Source organism: Limulus polyphemus, unplaced genomic scaffold, assembly GCF_000517525.1.
Source record: "Limulus polyphemus unplaced genomic scaffold, Limulus_polyphemus-2.1.2 Scaffold738, whole genome shotgun sequence".
Taxonomy (NCBI): domain Eukaryota; kingdom Metazoa; phylum Arthropoda; class Merostomata; order Xiphosura; family Limulidae; genus Limulus; species Limulus polyphemus.
In genome coordinates this window covers 141,529-160,783 of record NW_013666348.1, presented here as the reverse complement: position 1 = coordinate 160,783, position 19,255 = coordinate 141,529, and the positions used below count along the sequence as shown (strand labels likewise).

Sequence of the window (19,255 nt, the reverse complement as noted above, 5' to 3'; positions counted from 1 at the left end):
TCAAAATAAAAAAGTTAGTTTTTTTTGTGTGTTTTTTTCAAATATAGTGACTTTTATGAGTTATTAATTGTAGTATAATACTAACAAGTTGTAAAAGGTTAAGAATAAAGGAAAAATTGTTTGTTTAAAAAGTTAGTAAACTTTAAAGTAAGTACCGATTTCAGTAAAGTATATTTATTCAAATTATTATGGGCAGGGAATTGTGTGTAAATATTAGGAAATTTGGATGGTAATTTTTTCAGAGGTGTTATTTGAATAAGTAAATTGTATTGTAGTGATCTATTCTGATTTATGTGATTCCTTTATTATATACGATTGTTTAGATGTTAAGGTACCATCCACAGAACGTGTATGTTTTTTTTTTTTATAGAGAACTGTTTCACGTGATGACTTGCTGAAACAAGCTGAAGTTGTGATGCAGGATTTGGGAAGTTCTAGGGCATTGCTCGAAATTCAGTATGAAAACGAGGTAAGTAGAAGACGCTGTATGATGCTGTGGGAAAATACTCTTAATCTAACCTCCAATAAGTTTCAAATAACAAAAAAAAATGTTAACCGATTGTGTTAAATAATTTTTTCTTTTTACAATCCAACAGTTAACCTACAAAGTTATTGAATATCATGTAAAACTTAAGGTTGTGATACAGTGAAATTAAAAATTGATCTCTGACAAGAGTTAGTGCTAAGCAATGTTTATAATACAAATGATTTGTGTTTTCTAATACTAGGTGTATATATTAAAATATCCTTGTGCTTGTTTAGGTCGGAACAGGCTTGGGACCAACGTTGGAGTTTTATGCTCTTGTTTCTAAGGAATTCCAACGAGCCGATTCAGATTTATGGAGAGGAGAAGCAGTAGCTGTAAATGATGGAAAAGGTGTGTATGGGTAAAAGTTGGTACTCCCGGCACTGAGCAAGTGGAAAAAATCTGTATTACTGGCTTGTAAATGTTTATGCATTGGGCAGTGTAAAATATCTGAAGACTAAATAGTCTGAGAATACTTGATGTTATTCCTCTTAAAATAAATTACTGAAATTAATAACAATTGTTCCTGGTGGAACAGTGGTAAGTTTCCATATTTACAGTGATATAATCCAGGGTTCAATTCCTGTCAGTGGACACGAGATAGCCCATTGTGGCTTTTCTCTAAAACAAACACAGTCGATAATTTTTGTTTTGAATATTAAATATTTGAAAAATGAACTTCAGTTTAAAAAGAAATGGATATTGACTAAATTAAATCTAAAACATTGTTAGTGTAAAGTTCCCACAACTTAATGTTATTGTTTTTTAGGATCATTTTGAAATTAGTTAATCAGCAGTAGACGGTGCACACTGAAATATGTACAAAATATTGCATCAAGACTATTACAGAGTTATGGTATTATAGTAATCTGTTTTAAGGTAAAATTCACTGAAAAACTAGTATTTATGTACTTTTTTATAGTAAGTAGATTGTAACTGCCTTCTATAACTGAAGTGGGAGTTGGCTGCAGTACAGATCGGTAGTTTCTTTTTTGTGGAATTTAATGTCATTTTCTACCTGAAGGGTATGATTTGGATCCTTGCTTCTGAGAGAGAGATAGATGTTTAAAAATGAAGTTACCCAAGTATGATTAGCTTACCCGTGAAAAAATTAATAAAGCTCTTGAAGAAGTTTTTTTTTGGACTATTTGTTGTTAAGGTCAAAACAAGTAAAAAAAAAAGCACTAGTTTTCTCAAAGTTAGTACTACAAGTTCCATGTGTGACATGATGCATAACTATATCAATGTCTCACTTGGTTTGTGACAGGACACGTAACTATGTCAATGTCGCACTTGGTTTGTGACAGGACACATAACTATGTCAATGTCGCACTTGGTTTGTGACAGGACACATAACTATGTCAATGTCTCACTTGGTTTGTGACAGGACACATAACTATGTCAATGTCACACTTGGTTTGTGACAGGACACGTAATTATGTCAATGTCTCACTTGGTTTGTGACGGGACACGTAATGTCAATGTCTCACTTGGTTTGTGACGGGACACGTAATTATGTCAATGTCTCACTTGGTTTGTGACAGGACACGTAACTATGTCAATGTCGCACTTGGTTTGTGACAGGACACGTAACTATGTTAATGTCTCACGGAAGAGTTGACGTTCTTTGCGTATAACCACAGGGAAGTACCTTTGTTGCTGGACAAGAACAGTCTGAGGAAATGCCAACAAAATACTCATTCTTTTCACTCACTGTGGAAGATAATTCTGGTAGGTGCTATTAGAGTTGCATGCAATGCAATTTGTGTATCTGTCATTGTTTTATATGATGAAAGGTTGTTCAGTTGATATGTTGTGGGTATTTTCTTCCCATGAAGTTTGTATCTGGAGTTATTAATGAAGTTGCCAGTTTCAATGCAGTGATGCTGTAAAGTCATGTGATTGACAGAACTTTCTGTAACACTAATAAAATCAACCTGCCTAGTGGTTCGTCTGATTCTGTTTTTAGGTAGATATCCAGACAATAAATTCAAATTATGTAACAGATAATCTTTGCCGATTATTAACCCTAACGGACAAGTGCATTGCCTTAATTGCGTATCCTCTTAATTGAACAAGAACAATCTACTATTACGAGAGAAGACGGCATAATGGATATGATATTACCATTCTTAACCCTACAATGTCATCAGGTACTTCATAACAACTCAAAAAATCTAACAGAAGACAAAATAAGGTTTTATATCATCCCAGAAACAGAATACTAGGGATCTAATATGATCATTACCATTATTTATGTAATTCAACAGTCTTTTGTCAAGTATAGTATTGAACCAGCTCTCTTTCCTGGTTTCCCGTGGATGGAATTGCTAGTCACAGGTGTTTTCTTTGTTACTTGGAGCAATTGGACATGCAGTTGTTGTAGAAGATATTGGTAACTCTAAACTGGGAGTATTATTCACGTGGGCCTCCTTTTTTAAAGATAAAGGAATTCTAATTTTACCTCACTGTCTTGGGTCAAGAGGACTGTCATCGAGGGTAGATGTTTCTCTCTTCCTTTTGTGTTTGGACATGATTGATACATAGAAACCTATTTAACGTGAAATTCGCTTCAAGTTATTTTGAGGTGCAAAGCTTAATTGGTTTTCATACTCGGCTACAGAACAGAACTATAATAATACATTTTTCTCCAGTTGACCATTAACAGAAAATTGAATCATTTGCTAAAAGTTTCCTTTGGTCTTGATCATATCTCAACCAAGGTTTCTAGTAAGTGTATGAAAGACGCAGTTAGGGGTACAATTTTGTGTTAGTTAACTTTTTTTGTTGTTATTCTACTTATCAAGTACTGTTACTATTTCTAGACCATACCACCTAAAGTTTGTCGTATCTCAACCAAGGTTTCTTGTAAGTGTATGAAAGACGCAGTTAGGGGTACAATTTTGTGTTAGTTAACTTTTTGTTGTTATTCTACTTATCAAGTACTGTTACTATTTCTAGACCATACCACCTAAAGTTGGTCATATCTCAACCAAAGTTTCTAGTAAGTGTATGAAAGATGCAGTTAGGGGTACAATTTTGTGTTAGTTAACTTTTTGTTGTTATTTTACTTATCAAGTACTGTTACTATTTCTAGACCATACCACCTAAAGTTGGTGTGTAAAAGTACTACTATGCATGTTATGAAGGATTGCTTTAGTTTGAATTTTAATTATAAGATAAGTAGTCTGATCTATCAGATTTTTTCTGAAAATAAAGATCTATTTCTAGGACCAGCAGACAATAACTTATACATCCATTCATCTTGTGGATTGTTCCCAACACCCCTCAACCGAAGTGCCAAGGTCAGTTACGTCACAAAGATTCGCAGCAAGTTTAAGTTACTTGGGAAATTCATGGCAAAAGCACTGATGGACTCGAGAATGGTGAGTACCACGTGTAAAGTTTAGATGTGCCACGTGTACTTTAATACTTATCATTTTAACTCGTATATTAAGGCCTAAGATAGAATTTGAATAACAATGATAACTGTGAGTCAGTATTATGTACTAAATACTTAAATAGCTTGTATGGTTGTGGCCATTCAAAGACACTGAAAATACTGTTAGTAAACAGGTTAGTGTTGACGTTTCATTAGACCCAAAGAAATGTCTTTGTAAATAATGTCTTATTATTCATAAAGTCTTTAATTCAAAGTTGATAGATTAACCCTAATGATACTAATAAATGGGAACATGTTTTAGCATGTTGCTGCTGCTGCAGCATGAAGGAAGTACCATTTTTTGCATTCTAAATACCATTCTAATTCTTATTTTGCTTAACATCTTATGTTCCTCAGTTTTTGTTTCTCCTAACACCTGTTTTTCTACATTTTGATATTTTCAAAACCTGGGTATTTTATAACACACACTTCTTGTTTGTTTTATAACCTATTCCTTATCTGCATTACACTACACACAAACATCTTTATTATCCTAAATTGGTACAGGAATGTAATTTAAAGACATTTAGAATTTGGTTTTCTCTTTCCATTATTGCAGCATTTGGGAGTAGCTAGTGCTTATAAGGAGGAAAAAAGACTTAGTTATAACTTGTTACGGACCAACAGATGATACTGATAAAATCAAAGAAACACTCTATATTGAGATAAAGAATTAACATGTTAATGAGGTTATAATTGTGGGAGGTTTTAATTTTAAGCATATAGATTGAGAAATGTTAAAGTAAAATACTGAGAGAGAGAGAGAGAGACAGGTTTTTAGAAACTGTTCAGAATGGTTTTCTTCAACATTTAGTTAGTGAACCTACTAGGAACAATGCTGTTTTATATTTATTATTAACTTTTAATATAGAAATGGTTGAGATTGTGAATATTGGAGAACATCTGGATGCAAGTGATCATTGCTAAATTACGTTTGGTGTTTTGCTGCATATGGAGATGTAGAATAATGAGATTTGGGTTCCAAGTTTAATATAAAAAAAAAAACGAATTTTTAAGAGATGAGACAAGAATTATGTGTTGTGTATTGGGCAACTGAATTAATTGGTGAAACTGATCAAATGTAGAAAAAATTAAAAAAATAAATGCTTAATTATTCAGAAGGCTTGTTTCTTATAGAAACAAAGGTGCTTGCAAGTAAAAAATCAGAGTAGCTCACAAAGGGTTTAAAGGATAAAAATAAAGAAAATTGTGATAAATTTAAGATTGGGAGGATTCGGACGATTATAGAAGATCAAAAAAGTTGGTGAAACAAGAAATTAATAAATCAAAAAACTACCTGCAAAAACGTTGGCTGAAAATGTAAAACTTAAGAGTACGGATTTCTTTAAATACATTAAGGGAAATCGGAGTGCTATAATGGTAGTTAGATCCCTTGAGGTACGATAGAGGTAGACTCATATTTAATAATATGAGAAGGCTAGGTTATTAAATTCTACCTTTTCATTATGATTTGTACGGTAGATGGGATGGCTTAGATGGACCAGCAGGTTTCTTGCTGTCTTTAAATTATATGTATGCCTTGTGTGTAAATTACATGATGTATGAACCATCTTGCTACAGGTCTTCCTATATTCAGGGGTCAAAGGGCATTTAGACCTACAGTTTAGGAATGTATGTCAATAGGTATGGTATCAAATTGTAGGTTATTCAAATTTTAATATGATCCATAAGTTAATTTCTTAATCTAAAAGTAAATATTCCAAAAAAATCTAAAACATTTTTGTGTGACATGTGGTATGTTGAATGCAGCATTGGTTCAAATTAGATGTTTCTGATGTCCTTGTACAAAGTCTATAGTTTCTTATGAATTAGATACTCAAATTGCTGATATTGACAAGCTAGAATATCAAATAAGCACCTCCTATCTTTTCTATTTTCTGAGATATTAATATATTTATTGAATAAACCAAGGTAGCCTTGCTCATCTCCAAGTTTTGAAAATACTTGCTCACATACACTTACTTCACTCAGTGACGTGTATAACCAATCAAAAGCTCAGAATGCCCCCTAGTGGCTTTTTCAACCTCTGCAAGATATATTTTCACAGCAAACTCTTTCTTTTCATGCTTATTTCCAAGCAGTAAGGAAAGACATCGGTGAGCTTGAAATTTCATATTTTTTTAGACCCAAATACAGCTTAGGTACTAATCTTGATATATTATAGTGGAATTCTGTGGTGGTGATATAGTAATTTATGATTTTTGGTTTATTCAAGATGTAAAATCTTAAAAAAGATAATTTGTTTCACATCCTCCACGTGTGAAGGCAACCTACGTCAAGCAGAAAACGAGTATAAAGATTGTAACTAGAAGATATAATTGTTTGCTATACTTATTTGTAAATAGTAATAATGTATATACATATAATGTATTGTAATTGAATTGTGACTGCATTTTTACAAAAATACTAGTCCACTAAAACACAGCCAAGACAGGTCACTTTGTAAAGGCCAGTATTATATTCTTGTTTGCTATACTTATTGGTAAATAGTAATAATGTATATACATATAATGTATTGTAATTGAATTGTGACTGCATTTTACAAAATACTAGTCCACTAAAACACAGCCAAGACAGGTCACTTTGTAAAGGCCAGTATTATATTCTTGGATACGGTAACATGAGTGTACGTGCTGCGTGCCATTACAACTTCTGTAATGTTAGCCAGGCATGTCTGAAAGGTCAGTATAATAAAAACATCAAATATATATAGATGTATAATTTTATTAAATTTATGCTATTTAGTCTAAACATTTGTGTTTTTGTGTTATACTTTGTGGTCATTCTAAAACAAGAAAAAGCATAACTTATATTTACTTCCTAATTTTTTTATGGTGGTTACATGGTCAATCGAATCGACCAAATCTGTACAGAGCTATGATAGTGAAAATAATGGACAAAATATAAAGTATTTTTCTTAAACATTTAATAATTATCTGGAGGTTATAAGGATTTCGTATGCGAAATTTGAAAATTTTCTGATGCATGAAAGTATCTTTAATCTTAAAATCAAAATTACTTTGCAAGTCGGATAGTCAACATTTAAAGAGAAAAAAAGGCTTGAGAAAAAAAATCTCAAAATTTAATTTAAAAAACTGATATTTTGGGTACGAAAGCCTTGTAATGTTTACTGATAATATGCAAAATTTCGTGAAGATACACTTATTGATTTAAAAGTTATAGCATGAAAACTATAACAAGCACAAAATGGTTACAACGTCGGTCCCTTTGACCGAGCCCATGCTGAGTGAGTTAAAGAAATAGTCAATATCCAAATCTTTAGTTTTCGAGCACAAAATGTTATGATTTTAGTATTTTAATGGCTGTGGTAGACTCCTCACATTATAAAATATATTTATATTTCTAGCTGGATATCCCTCTGAGTCTGGTATTCTACAAGTGGCTCCTTGCTCAGGAAACAGCCTTGAATCCTTCAGAGGTTCAATTTGTAGATTCAAGCTTGGCTCGTACCTTTTTCAAACTAGAACAGGTGTCAGCACAGAAACGAAAGCTGGAGCAGGATAAATCCCTTGTAGGTTTCAGTATATCTTGTATATTTATACAAATCTTGAACTAATAAAACTCCTACAGTATATTTTTTGTAGATATTAATAATATATCTGTATACTACTAAAAACTTTGAGATTGTTTTGTCTTTGCTTGTCTGAATTAAATACAGCAAAAACGGCGCACAATATCACCATATTTGTAACGAAATGAGAATAGAAACAGAATAAAACAAGTTTCGTTAAAATTGGGTCACTGGTTACCAAGTTATAGACCGTTTTTTGGGTCACTTTTATGAAAATTTCTAGAGGAATTTAGGTACACTAGATGGCGCCACATATCGGTTTATCTATCTATATCCATTTTCCACCTTTTGAATCACTTTAAAATATCTTCTATACAACAATATTTGCACAACAGTAATTAAATGATGAGATGAAAATGTATTATAACAGCACGTAGAAAGAACAACAATAAAATGGACCTACAATATTATTTACTATTTGCAAATAGTAACTATGTAGCTGAGGTAATAAAATAAAAATCAAGTCTAGAACAACAACAAAATTTTATAAACATAAACCTCTCGCCGAGCATTTGCTATTGTATTATTTCCCTGTCAATGTTCCCATCTTCATTAAAAGGCGTAAGATGACAAAAAATAAGATCTTGAAGAATCTATCTATATACTACTTAAACTTTGAAATTCACACTACCGTTCGCGATCTTTACGAAACTTCTTACTTCACTTTTTTTCAAAATGAAACTGTCTTTCCTTTTACTCCCGATCAACAATCAAATATCTTTTCTTGAATTATGAATAACACGAATGGATTGAAATATTTAATTAAATTATCACCTTCATTTCGGTGCAATATTGAAATTAGCTTGAATTCTTCAAAACCTCTGAAGAATGGTTGATCCAACGGGTCATGGTGGTCTAGTTTATACTAAAGCTCATGTGTGTGTGTGTTGTAAAGTAAAAAGACTTGGTGGAAAAACGTGTGATTCCAGTTTTTTAGGTTGATACTGTTACAAAGATATAATTTTTTTTCTTAAATCCAAAAATATACTAATTCAATACCAAAAGTATTAGTAGCTTTTTCAAGTACATGTCAGCAGGCAGTTAAGTCTGTAAAGTTTTTACTGTAGCTTGTTTTATAATACTCCATTTCAGTGTATTTATTCCTTTATTATTGCAACCGTCAAAAGCTATTATTGGTCGAAATCGTTTAGCATATAATATCTGATATTAGCCTTCTAAATATTAGATTGCGTGCCTAAAAAATAGTTCAATGCTAATTTTTCTCAAACAATTTATGTAAATTATTTTACTCTTATGGTTCCATCTTTGGCAAGTAAAGTTTATGGTAGTTTTCGGTAAAATTGTGTACAGATCAGCCTTTTGAAGAATGGGATAGTTAATCATTTGAAATTCTGTCTGTGTTTGGCCCACTGGTGAATATCACCTCATCTGTTTACACTTAAAACGTTTTGGATGCATCTAACACTGTATCCGTCATCAAAAGGTTGTTGTTTTTTTTTTAGTCAGGTTTATTTTACATCAAAAATGTTTCCATTAGTGTTAAAGTGGTGCTCAGTAATTCTTGGTTTGTTTTTCCTTCCAATTTAGTAAAATTAATGAATTGCCTTAGAAATATGACAGGTATGGGAATAATTATTGATAAAATGGCTATTGCACCTGGTAATATGGTTGAACTTCAAACTTTACATTTATACAAAATTCTGCTTTTTTTTGTCTTACAGATTTATCACTCAAAATACAAATCTGCCTGCTACTTGTATATGTAAAAACTTGAACTAACACCTCATAAAACAGCCTTGATATTCCTATGAAAAATGTTTCTTATACATCGTGTGATAATTCATTGTGTTTGGCAAATCCTGATGAGTCATGCAAAAAAAGAGGCAACAGCAGTCAGTGGACACAAAGAATCAAACCAACCATTCACCACCAAGCAAATAATTAAATATGAGCTACATCTCACTTTGATTGGCTGGTACTGCACAGTATGAACAACCTCTGTGCATGTGGTACAAGTGCTCCTATACAACATGCTTTAAACCTCTGTGCATGCAGTACAAGTGCTCCTATACAACATGCTTTAAACCTCTGTGTGCATGCAGTACAAGTGCTCCTATACATTATGCTTTAAACCTTTTTGGAAATTTTATAAAATTTATTAAGATGTTTATACATGGTAATACACTAAGGTAATCAGTCACCTTCACATAAATGTTCGTATTTGCTAGAGTTGTCACAACCATCGGATTTCATTCCTTGAATCTCTTCTTCATCCTTTTCCAATTCCTGCAGCATGACATCATCCATTACATTTAATATGCAACATATTTTGAAACCTATAATGATTTTTCGATGGTAGCTTCTAGGTAAATACTTAACAAAATTTAACGTGCATAGATCCAATGTGCAGTCAATTTTTCGGGAGGTATTTGGAGGAAAAAGGTCTGCATTAGATTCGGGAAAATATGGTAGTTTCCCTATAACATCAACTCCAAATCCTCTTATGATTTTCCAGAATCAAACTTAAGTGTGATCTACAAGCTTCATATAACTGTCACAAAGATTTAAAAGGTTGCTTTATAATATTTATTTTCATTGTGAATGATATGTAATCCTTAATAGCCATACAAGTTTTAACCATATAGTGACAGGCATCCTTTACTGAGCATGTTACGTGGTTTTAGTGACTTACATTGAAAATTTTATTAATGTTATACCAATTATTGTAGCAAAAAATCTTAGCTAATAATCCATATTTTAATTGTGTAGAAGCTTTAAGTTTTTAATTTTATACAGTAATATTTTTAAAAAATCCTGAATTTCCCCTAGTGTGACACGTGACACTTTTTTTATGCATCTTTTTTTCTGTATTTTATTCACCACCCATGAAATAAGTACAAAATTAAATGCAAGTTACTCACTATAAAATCGTCATTTCAGACATATCATAATTTTTATAAGTTTATTTGGTTACAGAGCTGTCAAATAGAAAATCAGACCCTTCTGCCACACCCACCTGTCATATCCTCTCTTTCAGGATTTGTTAGTAGTTCTCTCTTACGTTTAATTCTATATTATGTATAACCAATAGAAGGGCAGGGTTTTCATCTATCAAATGACGTATTGTATAACATTGTTTTCTGTTAGTAAAAGCTGTTTTCTCATGGGAAAGATAATGACTAGCTTGGATAAATTGTATCAGTTCTTGTCTCATAGTTAGAAAGCCAGAAAAGTTTTGAGAGTTAGGGGAAATTGTCTACTTTTCGCATGTTATTAGTCTATGTTCTTTAGTGCTTTACTACCATTAGTTTAATATAAAAAAGTAGGGTTAAGTGTCATCAACAGCAAGAAAATATGAAATCATTCTAGAAAGAAAACAAAGGGTAATTTAGGTTTATTTCAATTTTTTTTGGTAGTTACAAGGTTGGTCAAATTGAACATCATTGTATAGAGTTAGGGTAGAGATAATAACTGATAAAATATAAAGTTTTAGTGAAAACAAACATTTGAAATGTATTTAGGAGGTTTCAGGAAATACACAAATCAAATCTGAAATTTTTAAGATGAAGAAAAGTGTTTTTTTTTATCTTAACATGAAAATCACTTTGCACATAAACTATTCAAAACAAATACTTGATATATTCATGGACAAATCTTTAGTAAAAATTCTTCATTAAAAAAAATTATTTTGTGTACAAAATACTTGTAATGTGTACTAAAAGTCTGCCAAATTTCGTGAAGATACATACACTGTATTAAAAGTTATAGTATTATAGCTATATACAAGTGAAAATGGTCTTGTGGTCTGTCCGTGGAACTGAGCCCGTATTGAGAGAGTAATGTAGATTTGTTAAAATTTTAATTTTCTGTGACCAGTATTTGAAATTCTTGCATATTTTGATTGTTGTTTTGCTTTATTTTCTTTTTACAAATATTTTTAAATGATTAGTTTCAAAGAAATTAACAAGTGTATACAAACTTTTTCCAGACACCACAAAGCTTGAATAAAGCTGTTCTAAACCTGCTTTTGGATGGTTGTACAATAGAAGATTTGGACCTAGATTTTACCCTTCCAGGTTACCCCCACATCGAGTTAAGGAAAGGTGGAAGAGACATGTGTGTGACAATTCACAACTTAGAACAATATTTACAAGTAAGTCATGACGACAGTGTCAAAAATATCTTGAAAATATTGTTCAGCTGTCTTCTCTCTTTTTTTGGTTTTCATGCTATATTGGACTACTACTGAGTATTTTGGAATCTTTTTGGTTACTGGCATCACTTGCCTCAACAAAAAAAATTATTATTCGAAATTAAAACTTGTATAATATTAAAATTTGAACTATAAACTACATGTGTAAGTGTAATAAATTGTGACATCACAGTTTGACTCTTTCTTGCATGTGAGAATAATCATTTCTTTGTTTTTCATATTTTATTGTGCTATAGCTACATTTGTTGGTTATTTGTATGATAACAAATAAATAATGTGGTTCCTTATATCCTGTTTAGTTGGTAAGTCATTGGACAATGAGCGAAGGAGTCAAGAAACAGATGGAAGCTTTCAAAGAAGGGTTTGAATCTGTCTTTCCTCTTTCACGGCTCCAGATATTTTTTCCCGAAGAGGTAATTTTGGCTGTAATACAATATGTTCCCAGGATATGTGTAATATACTGAAATGTATTGTATAATAGAGGATGAGATAAAAAAATAAATTTGATTTTTCAGGCACTCGGCACTTTCTAATAACTTAGCATCAATAACGTCAAATTTTTTACATTGTTTTCAAGATAAAACATTTGTGTTTTCTATGTAGTAATTTTGTCCTTATTTCTTTGGTGAAGCCTATGCATTTATAGGTTAAACTGTCATTGTTGAAATTTAGTCAACCTATGTCACTTGAGAATTTTTGTTGTCATATTTTGCAGAAGCATTTGAAATAAAAAAAAGCTTCCTGTTGAGTCACACCCCCACATCTGATCATAATTGTATTGTTTTTTCTTTTTTATCTTAGTAGCAGTCATAGTTATGAACCTAAGGTCACAGAATTGATTGAGCTTGTAATTTCTAATAAAAGTTTGATGATTTTTCTAAGTCCTTGTAAAGATAACTCCAAAGGAGATTAGTAAAAGCTACATTTTAGGTCAATGTCATTATGTTGACCCTTTTATCTTAAAATTAAAGGAAGTCATAAGCTAGAGAAACAATCCGCCCATTTAGGCCAGGATCACAGTTCTCATATTGTTAATTTATTTTGGGTGTATGAATCTTGAAGTTTATACTTTTAATGAAATTAATTGCCCTTTGTACTTCATTACACAATTTATTGTTTGCTTCTTGGAGAAACCTTGACCTGTTTTATAGTTATAAAATCTGAAGGTATTAGAGTTAAGTCTGGATTAGTTAGTTGAGTGGCCTAAAATTTGATTTTCAGCCACAATTTTTAATAGAATCAGGTATACGTGATGGTCACACATGGATCTTTTTTTTTGTTGGAATTTTTCGTACATTGATAAAGTCAGTTAGAAGCATTTGAAAGTGTTATCTTTATTAAGCTGAATTTTCTCGGCAGTTGGAGTGTTTGTTCTGTGGAAGTGGGAACAGCCGATGGGATGTAAAACACCTGGTAGAATGTTGTAGACCTGATCATGGTTATAACCATGATAGTCGTGCCATCAAATATCTCTTTGAAATCCTCAGCAGCTACAATCCAGAAGAGCAAAGAAGATTTCTTCAGTTTGTCACAGGGTCTCCAAGACTACCAGTGGGAGGTAATATATAAACTATTTTATCAAACAGGCTTGCCGTTTTAAAGTGTCTTTCGGTATTTCCTATAAGTACACACTGGTGAAGTTTGTAATTTTTTAAATGTTGTATGATTTCTAGTTCTTCTACCTTGCTTTGATTAATTTAAGTCTTATTTTGAACACAACTTGAATGACTGAACAATTCAGAATCAAAGCCTTAAGTTCGTATTTATAAACCTTTTTTTTTCTATTACAAGTATGTGAATAGTCATCAAGAACTTTTTATTTCAACACACAATAAAATTCTATACTTTGATTACTATAGCTAATATCTATCCTAAGTTTACAGTGCTGTTATTATCCATGTCTATGCAAACGAGTACTTCCTTCCACTTATTTTAAACATATAGATCATTACATATTCACAAACACAGTAAACTTCACTTTTGGTGAGTGTGTGCATGTATCACTTATTTATAAATATCTTTAAATTTGAAGAAGAAAAAAAGGTTTTATATAGTTGTAAACAATTTTATATTTTCTGTAATGCGATTAAAACAAAATTCGTAGTTCGTTATAATTTAATATACAGCTGCTCCGTTTTGTTTTAATTCTGTATGGCACGTTTTCTAAATCTATGCGAGGTGGGTAAGGAAATTAGGCTAATTTTCTTGATCTATGCAAGATGGGTAAAGTAATTAGATTGGATAGGAAGAATAATTAAATATGATAATGGTAGAAATACTGGTTTCATTAGGTTATAAGTAACATAATATTTGGCCTGAGAACATAAATATGTTACCAAGTCCAAAAAATGTTTAATACTATTAGCTTCATAAACAGTTAAGGGGAAAAAAGTATTTTTGACTCTCTATTTTAGTTTATTGAATATTTTATCGTGAGATATCGTAATAGTCCTTTAGACTTACCCCGTTATGGAGAAGAAACATTGAATACAAGTCCAAATTAACTACATTATCAACACAATGTGGCAAGCTTTTAGTAAAATGTACACAAGAAATCGTGTGTTACAAAAGTACCTGATATGTCTGTGAATTGATGACGTCAGTCTGATTTAGACTCTGACAAATTGGAGTGCAAGGTGATGTTCATGTGAAAAATAAAGATACTTTTGTCCATCGTATAGTTTTACTTATTGTGTTGGCATAACATCTAGAATCTAAAAAGTGCGTATCTAGTTTTGTTATTGTTTTCAGTTTCTCTATATACAGTATTTTTTAGTTACTCTCTGACAGCAAAGTATGGTAAAATGAGTAGTAGATAACTGATGCGAAATACATAATACTACCTTGAATGGCACTCTGTAATATGTCATGGCTTTTGCACTTTGATCCACGAGGATTGGGTTAAAGGTATTCTATTTATGTATATCTTGAAAATATACACAGAGAGGCTTGAGCAAACTGTAACTTTTAAGTTTTTAAAACCCATTTTATCAAGAATGTCTTATGTAGAGTCAATTACTAATTTTGAAACTTGTTTAATACAAAGTATAATTTATAAATATTAGAACACATTTATGAAAGAGAATTATTGAATGTAATGTTTTTTTTTTTGCTTATATGTTGTTTTGGAGAATTTATTGCTGGAGAAACTATGAAGTACTGTTTCTTGGCACTTGTGTATAATGTTAAAATAATAAATAACACACACCATGTAAATAGATGCAGTTAAAAACACCTATCTTAGGCCCATATATGGCCTCCAAAAAAACTAACAATGTGTTTCGATGTCATCAGGAGTAAAATTCAAGACATAATAGTGTCATATTTATTCATTTTTAACTAGAGCATGCGACCTGTGTGTAGGTTTACTATTTCTACATAGTTCTTAGAGGAGGTCCCAACACATTCTTACATAGAGTTTTCTCTGGACCTTTGTTTCTGTTTAATAATCCATAATATTTTTATATTTTATTATTACCAAATATTTATGGATATTATTGGCTTGAGCAAATATTACTGTTTTTTCTTTTCCCCATAGTATCTTGTGTCTTTTGTACATGCTCTGGTATGGCCAAATTTTCAAACTTTTTATTTCTTACACATCCCTTACGTTCTGCTAAACGATATTTTAAAACATAGGTACGATAAAATAAAAAAGGATTGTTTAATTTTGGCATACATTCCAGGTTTAACTACTAGTTTATTTAAAATGTTTAAAAAAAACAAATATTTTACCTTATACAAGACAAAGCAAATTTTTACATACAGTTAACTGAAAAAAACTGGAATTTATAAAATTTAATACGAATGTGGAAGTATATATACTGGACGGACAAAACATAATCTAAAGTATCAATTAGCAGAGCATGTGCAAAAACAAAAAACACTAGATAAGATATCATGGGAAGAAACAGTAATATTCGTGAATCTTTGGAAATAATTAAATATTAAAAAAAGATCACAAATTATTAAATAAAGAGGAAGGTTCGGCAAATATCCACGTACGAATGTGGCAGGACCACCTCAACACAAGTTACATGACCTAGTTAAAAGGTGTAAATATGTCTTGTAATTTCACTTCTGATGATATCAAAACATGTACAATCAACTTTTTGGAGGCCATATATTGGCCTGAATTAAAGGGGGGAGAAACCATTCTCTCGGCCCTAGTTTAGGATTTGTAAATTTGGAAGTAAGATCAACTATTAAGTATCATTTCATTCTTTTATTATTATTACCTTACAGGTTTCAAAAGCTTGTCCCCTCCACTGACCGTTGTGAGGAAAACATTTGACCCTAGTGAGAACCAGGACAACTATCTGCCATCAGTTATGACCTGTGTAAATTACCTGAAGCTCCCTGATTACTCCAGTTCAGAAATCATGAGAAAGAAACTTGAAATTGCTGCTTGTGAAGGACAGCATTCTTTTCATTTATCATGAGACTGGAAGCACGTAATGTGAATGTTAAAAACCAGAAAAAAAACGTTACCACTTTAACATCGCTTGAGGAGCTGTTAATATATATACATATATATACAAAAATCATTTGTTTTTATTTTTTTCACTCAAGTTGGAAATTATTTTCTTTTCAAATTAAATACGCGTTAACAATTTTGTTTTCTAAGAGTAAATCACTAACTCTGTGATTGGCTAGCAGAGTGGAGCATTTTAAAAGTAAATTATTCCAAGTGGATCAACTGAACTGACGGACATCTAAGTTCTATAGTGACATAAAAGATCTAAACATTTAAGTTGGTGTGATATATTTACCACAGTTTGTCCTTTGACGTTGTATTTGTTAGTTGAACACCTGGTTTTTACTATGAGTTATGGCAAATACAAGTGCCCACATGCTTTTTTTTTCTCTTAATATTTGATTTTTGCAATGTTTCTGCCAGTAATAGAAGCAAGGTAAAGGCTACAAGCTGTTGAAAAGTATATGGTGATCTTTAGATGACTGAACAAAGTTGCCCATACTTAAAACACGCTATGTGTTATGGCCTAATGTATTCAGGTGAAAGTTTATAAATTTCCTAGTGTTAAAAGTGTGAACTAATGGACTCCTAAATTTAACTGAGTTACCAAAAAGGTTGTTTCATAATGGTAATATCCTTTAATTACCATAAGTATCTCCTACTGAAAGGAAAAAAAAAAAAAGGGTAGATAGGTTAAAATCTTAATTTAAAAAAAAGTAGAAGAAAAATTTATCTTCTTAAAAAAACACGAAAAGTTTGTCATTTTCCATCTTGATCTCAGTAAGGAATTTACAGGTGTTTGTCTTTTTTTTTTCTGTTGTTTTCTGGGGAAAAATGAAATGCATTAGGTCAGGTTTAATTGTGATGTAGTTTTCAACAGATCTGGTCTTTGAAGCTGATTCAATTCAGTTGTTGTCTTTTGTATCTTCATTAGTTATTGTGCACTGTAGCTTTTTTTTTTATGTAATCTTTTCACCGACAACTGGCTGCAATGAAAGTTAAACAAATAATAATAAATAACTTCAAAATTACAAACTGTGTCAATCATCTCAGGAATAACATTTTCTATTTCCTTAATGCACGAACGATATACGTCTAACGAATTGGTCGAACAAGTAGACCTTTTGGAGAAAGCTGTGATGCTGTAAAAAATGATAAGTAGGTTGATGGTTAAGTGAAGTATGAAGTTCATTAAATAATTATTGGTAAGCCAGTTGTTACGACTTACTAAAGGTGTTTTAGGTGAGTGATTTAACATCTAAGCAGTAGCAGCGACTTGTGCATGTTCAGTTAAACTAACTTACTATGTATAAAAAAAAATAGTTTTTGTCAGTTGTTAGCTTAAGGGAATTAACATTATGTGGATAAAGAACACATTATGGTACAACCGTTTTCCAGTGGATAACACAGAACAATTTCCAAATAATTAAAACTTTTGTATATCTAGCTCTATAATAAGTAGGTTAGCTTAGTTAAAAATAGTACTGTGATTATTATCAATTTTGAATGTACATATGATTTAGCTTTTGAGTTCAATAATTTTGAAAATGTATTGATTATTAATACAGATGGAATTTTCTTTCATCCTTGGATTATTGAAATATGTTTGCAAACAGGTTTCATTTGAGCCACACAAAACGTATCGGCACATAACATATGAAAATATGCATTCATTATTATGTTAACTCTTTCTAGCCTGGTGTCATTATATAGCCCACTTCTCAATTTACATCAGAAAATTAATAACTTGTAAACAGAATTATCTCCAACATAAAGATTGATAACCTTTGGATTTTTTCTAGTAATTTAAAATTTGTAATGAAAGAAACAAATATGGTTTAAGGATGTATACTATACCATTATACAATACTATCATAACCTTTGACCTGAAAATTAGGTTTCACGGGTGCTTTTAGTAAAATATAATCCTAGCCTTAATGATATAATGTTCAGACACCAAGATCTTGTATATCATTAATACTAAAATAATATGTATTTTACTACATCTCTGCCCTTTAGAAATTATGTACAGCCATATGAAAAAAAAACCCAACCACTAATATTCTAAGATGAGCTAAAAGAGTTTTTGTAAGACAACTGCTAAAGTAAAACTGTAAACAAGTGATCAAGCAAACAATAACTTAGAAGTGTACAGTCCGTAGAAAGAAGAACGTTCTGACCCAAATATTGTAGGGAAGAAAATAATCATTTTTTTTTTAGATATTATCCAGCATTTTACTATTTTCAAACAATTTGAGCTAAAGAAAAGACTGGATTTGTATCTTTGTTTCCTAACTTTTTTTTTTCATGGGTGAAAAATATGAATATTTCTCCCCTCCAAATTACAGTTGTTAGTTAAAACAAAATTAAAATTAAAAAATGAGATACTGGGCTGGAAAGGGTTAGTCTTGAAATAAAGTTTTTGTGCATTTTTTTTCACAATTTTTCATTACCAGTGTATTGATTCATAGAAAACCATATCTGTTCTACACAACACCCATAATAATGAAACTTTCAATCGAGACTAGCACCACGCATAGGATATTTAAGAAATATTTGCAAATTGATTTGTTCTTTATTAGAGGTACAGATTCCTTCAATATAATTGAAATAAATAAAGCCTTTTTTTTTATTGACTTTGACATTTATTTATAGCAAAAAAAAAACTATTTAGTTATATTTTCTCAAACAGATTATTAAATTTTACTGTGTTTGTGCATAATTCTGATTGCATGATCTGCAGTTTTATTTGGAATGACAAGAGGTTAATATCTGTAATTTATATCAACACCTTTTAGAAATGTACACAATTTTACTAATATGTACAAACAACTTTGTATGATCAGAATAACTTCTCCAGAAGTCTTCCAGACTGAAGAACTGAGAATTCAGCCAAACCTTATGCTCTGAATAATCTGGAATAGTGCTGTAAAAAAAAATAAAAGTTCACATTAGTGCTTTATATATCACTTGCACAAAATAACATCCACACTTCCCTTCTTCCCAAATGATAAAGTGGATAA

At 31.2% G+C, this 19,255-nt stretch overlaps 1 pseudogene; it reads left to right on the top strand.

Annotated features, from left to right (window-relative positions):
* Nucleotides 1-18,866, top strand: part of LOC106460269 — a 106,099-nt pseudogene extending 87,233 nt beyond the window's left edge.
* The last annotated feature ends 389 nt before the right edge of the window (nucleotides 18,867-19,255 follow it).